Consider the following 5,653-nt stretch of genomic DNA (forward strand, 5'->3'; position numbering starts at 1 on the left):
AGAAGGACTTCTTCACTCATGGGCTCCAATACATTTCTGATGTCACCATATCTATACATTTAACAATGAATGTATCATGTTCACTTGTAGAGATGTGTGTCCTTCGCTCTGCTAAAAGTTTAACCTCATATTCATTCGATTCATGCATTAGGCATTGCCTAATAAGATTCATTCACATTAACATGGAATATGGAGTTATCAATGGTCACCATGATGGCTCACCCAATTCTTCCTCGACACAGTGATTCCACACCTTGGGCAATGGGCATAGGTTGCTATGAAGAGTGCTTTGAACTCGACGCTATTAACTCCTAAGTTTTCACCTCACCGAAAATAATGTATGGAGCGCCATGAGATTAAAAATAGTCACTCAGTTCGACTAACATTTCGACGCTTGATTATGCATCTGTCAGAACTGATTTTCTTGCATAACAACGTGTATAGACGAGAAAGCGCCTTTGGTCAATATGCGAATAATAGATGAATTAACATTTTGCGAATAGGTAGGCCGCTTAGGACAAGATTGAAGCCCTCGATACAGTGCTCGTCGATGCTTTTTATGACATTTTGTTTTACTGTAGCATTCATTTTTTTTTTTTTTTTTTTCTTATATTGCATATGGGTAACATAGGAGAGAAATGAGATCAAAGAAAAAATGCCCGATCGGAATGAAGTTTCAGTTTCAACCCTATTCGAAAATGAATTGATAAATCGTCTTAACCTAACCCGACTTGATGCATTCCAATGCATGCAACTGCTGACCAAGTTTTCCAAGATACTAATGATTATGTGATTCCAATGAAAAATTGTCTTATGATAAAAATGAAAAGATATAGCTAAAATGTGCAAGTTTTGAATGAATCGTATCGATACCGAGTCGTTACTTCATCGCATATTTGAGGGCTCAAGGGTTCAGCTTTTGGGTCCATTTTTAACAAATGAATGTGATTTACAAACATTAAAGATGGATTTAGCGATGATTGACAAAATCATGGTTTCATAGTTACTTTAATAGATTGAAATGAGGTCAACGGTATGGAGATTTTATCTGGCTAGCGTGGCGTAAAATAAAATTAGTCAAGTGGGAGTAGTCCAACAATTGTTATGTGACCGTGAAAGCGATTAAAAGATAACCCTTGCATACTCGCATACTAACCCGTGCAAATTATGAGTATGAGTATTCAATTACCAAGGTAAAAGACGATACGATCCTGAGATACTCTACAGACTACATTGTTTCTTGAGTTTCTTATAATGAGAACTATGGCTTAATGTTGATCTGGTTCATTTAAGTCACGCGGGAATGCCGGAATGCTGCCAAAGCAAAGCTAAGCAGACTATGGCGTAGGGGAAGAAGAGAAGAAGTGATCGAGATTTCCTTTGATCCAGCCATTTTACATAGACCATCCAGCCTCCCCCTCAGTGGAATCATGACAATGAAGATATAAGTCGAATCAGAATCGGTCAGTCATAGCGGACAGCAGCACTCCACCTTGTCGCTGAATCCACAGGATGGGTCGTCGAGCTCCAGCTGCTGTGAAAAGATAAATTGTGGAACATTGGGTCAGGGGTTTCTCGAGGCGACGTGGGTGACGCATCCGGCAGACAATTCATGAGTCAGATTGTTTCTCTGTTTCTCAGGGCAGCGGAAGGAGGAGAAAGGAGACCTATGGAATGGAAAGTAGGATTATCGGTCATGAATAACTCGTGGCTGGAGAGATGAAGGAAAACTACGAACTACCTATGAATCTGAGTGGTTGGTGGACGGGAAAGGCGATCGATCGATGCGCTAAAGAAGAAGAACGGAGGAACACGAAGGAAGCATCGGGGGCATCGGGAGAGGTTAGAGAGATGGTGTGGTTTAGGTTTAGGTAATGATGGCCGAGAGTTATGGTCGATTTATGGTCGTTAGATTTAGTTAGGAGGGGTAGTTTAGGTCGCAGGAGCGTGGTTTAGGCAGGTTGCAGGTTGCAAAGTTTGTCGGTGAATACCTTGATTTAATTTCTTCTTAACATGAAAGCTAGCGGGTTAAAATCATCTTTGAGACGCCTTGGACATAAATTAATCATATCTATGAGCTAAAACTCCTCTAGCGTGGTTTTGGAAAATCGAAATACTCAAAGACACGGTTTTGCTTTTGCGCTGTTGTTCACCATGTCTATGAGGTGTTTTTTTGCTAGTGTATTATTCATGTTGAATATGTAATTGATTATTATCTTAGTTGATGCCAGCTTGCTTATGGAGGTTAACTGCAGGTCTTGAGGTGGTGGAACTCACTGATTATTGGTTCTCGGGCACCTTCTCGGGCTGGCTGAGACTATCGCGTTATGATGAAACATTATTATTTTTATTTATTGTGAGGTTGAGGAAAAATGCTTAAGTAATGTTGCTGAGCTCTAAGACGCCTCTGCTATCTTATCAGTTAAAATCTCCTTTAGTTTTCCTTTTGGCAATTCATGATCTGGGTATTTTGTTAATAAGAATATGAAGCTAAATATTTATACTAATCAAGTGAAACTTTTAAGTGATGCTGCTAGAAGATTGTGTTTATCGTGTACAGTTTGTTGGGGATAAATTCACATTCAAATTGTTTGTTAGTGCCGCATGTATTCCTTGGAATTTAATTAGGTTGGTATATTTTTTTAAAAAAATTATGATAGAAGTTAGGGTCGTTTCAGTTGGTATCAGAGCAAAGATCTTGAAAGGGTGTGACTACTGTTGGTCCCGGAAAGCTCAAGAAGTCAAGCCTCAAGTCTGTGAGTTTTACTATTTTAAATTTTATGTGTAATTTTTTTTACTGTTTTAATGCTTTCATGATATAAAAGAATTTGGAGGATAGATGCTATTAAATTTAAGTGCATGATGCTTACGTACTACATGGAACGTTGGGTGCAGATATGGCTCCGAGACGTGCGGTTAACGGAGATAGGGAGGAAGAGGGACGGGAGGAGGTGCAACCCCCTTCAGATGCTGCTACACGTTTACTTGAAGGAATGGCTCAATTATTTGAGCAGTATGCAAGTAATGCTAATAGGGGAGGGCAGCAGGACATCTACGTGAAGTTTAGGAGAATGGATCCTAAAGATTTCTCGGGTACTATTGATCCATTCGTGGCGGAGGGATGGATCCGATCATTAGAGGTGATCTTCCGATATATGAATATGGTAGATGCTGATAGGGTTCGTTGTGCCATATATCTGCTGAAAGACGACGATTCTTATGGTGGGAGGGAGCCGAAAGAGGAGTTGATCTGAAAACCTTGACTTGGGAAGATTTCAAGAGAATTTTCTATGATAAATATTTTACAGCTGATGTTCGAGGATGACTGAAGAGGGAGTTTATGAGTCTTCGTTAGGGGGATTTATCTGTTGCTGAGTTTGTTAAGAAGTTCGAAACCTGGACGCAGCCTCTGCCTGTGCCATCCGAGATGTCAATTGTACTCTAGCCTAGCTGTAGATAATTGAGTCATAATTCTACGTGCATTAAAGATATAGAATGGAGAGAGACAACACAACCTGACCAGCAATGATGCGCTTAGCCTAAGAAGCCTTACGAAGCAGCCGCCGGGACTGGGAACCCCCCACTGCTGGCTTCCAACAATCAGCGACGACTCTAAAGACCAGGTGCCCCAGGAGCCTGCAGGCAGCAATGTCATGAAGCAACCACCACAAATGTGGGCATTAGGGTACCAAGTGCAAGTTCTGGATCTGGGCTGTGGAAGAGGACATAGCTCTCGATTGGCCCGAAACAACCATTCGAAATTTCCCTGATTTGCATGATAAAGCCTGCGCGCACGTTCACAGTCACGGTATAATTTTAAACTTCTTTTGCTACTTAACGAGAAATGTTAGGTAGAAAAGGCGGATTACTCTTCCGTATATTGAACTTAGTGATTTAGGCTTCAGACTTTCCTTTTGGTGTGTGATATATATATATATATATATATATATATATATATATATATATTATTTTTTTTTGAAGGTTGATGAAGCTGATTGTTCCACATGGTGTCAATGTATCTTCACTCGCGCGAACATTGCTGAACATAGGCTGCTCACACATTTTATCCTGGACCTTTAAAGCAACTAGGAATCTCTGCAGAGACCAGGAAGACATGGATAGGATTTAGAGTCATAGTTCTCCTCGGTGAACAAATGTTATCTCTAAGATGGTAAAGAGATGCTAGACCGAGAGGAAGGTGAGATGGTCAATGCGAGTTGGCATGTTTGTGGGGATGGCCCGGCAATTCTGAATTCGCTATGGTGGAGGATTTATGCTTGATTGATCTCGGAGAGATAGTATCTATTAGACTATCTAGCGAATATTTACTGAGGCGAGGGCTCATTATTTTGTATGCAAGGTCGGAGGCTCCGTAGATTGGTTCAGTATTAGTCGCTACATGCGTCATTTACCGTCGTGGCGATCGGCGTCATCCGTGATCGTTATGATGTTGAAGTTGAAGTTGAAATTCTTCCCAGGTATTCCCTAATTTGACATTTCTGCATTCCACGAGAGGAGTGAGTTCTCTCTGAGTCGATGAGAGGTGCATCTAAGGCACCATGTATCAATGCATATATTGCATGCTCATGACATGACTTTGGATGGATAAAGTTAAAGGATTCATTAAGCGGATAGAGTTTTTCTCGGATAATAGTTCTATTCTAGTGGGTAGAGATGAGGAGGATGGAAGGCTCAAGGCTATGGATCGAGGCCGACCGAACAGCATTATTTATAAAGAACAAGTACCTGGAATTAGGACTTGTCGATCGGTTGCAGGCTGCGCGAGTCAATTTATGTATCTTCGAAGACCCGTTGAGATACCATCGATCTTGAGAAGCGGAGCGTATAAGGTCTGGTCTTCGTCAGACCCGGCACCTACCTTGGTGTATTTGTGCTATTCGCATTCCGATTCATGGATCATGAGAACATTTTCGTGTTATTTAAACCATATCTTGATCAGTATCCCGATAATATGATCACTCGAACTAATATTAAGCAACGTCGCATAGAGATAGCTGATTCAGTATCAAGTTGTTGCTTACACGGTATGACGTCGTAAGTGTGAGTTAGTCTCGAGAAGTGGCATTCTAGGACATTATCTCGAGATGGAGATCCTTCTAAAGTTGAGGTAGTGAGAGAAGTGGCCTGGTGTTCGAGCCTAAAAGATATGATATGGAATGGTAACTGCTTAGCTGGCCAATCGCTTGTCTCAGCTGATATGTTTCTCCTCTTAGTTTCGTGATAAAGTAAGCATGGTAGAAGGCCACGGGTGCTTGATGTGCCTAATCGCTCGAATCTAGGTTCACCGCTTAGTCTTATATTGCTTGAGAGCGAAGAAGAGTATATGTGTTGTAACAACGACAGGCATGCGGTTGTGGAATTGCAGGCCGAGCCCTGTGACCACATGGTCAACTCTCTGCACAGCCTTGCGCATTTAGTGCATGGTGCGAAGCTGGAAATTCTTGCATCACCAGTACATGAGACTCGACGAGTGAGGACATTGCGCTGATGCGCTCTAACAGGCACCATGAGGGATGCAAATTTTGCCTTGCATTTCTAGAACCAGACTATTGAGAAACTTTGATCCGAAATAGTAACGGTGTGTCACCGATGGCTGTCGAATAAGTGCGTACAGCCTTCTAGGTGTGCTCGA

The sequence above is a fragment of the Zingiber officinale genome, chromosome 11A, assembly GCF_018446385.1.
Source record: "Zingiber officinale cultivar Zhangliang chromosome 11A, Zo_v1.1, whole genome shotgun sequence".
NCBI lineage: Eukaryota > Viridiplantae > Streptophyta > Magnoliopsida > Zingiberales > Zingiberaceae > Zingiber > Zingiber officinale.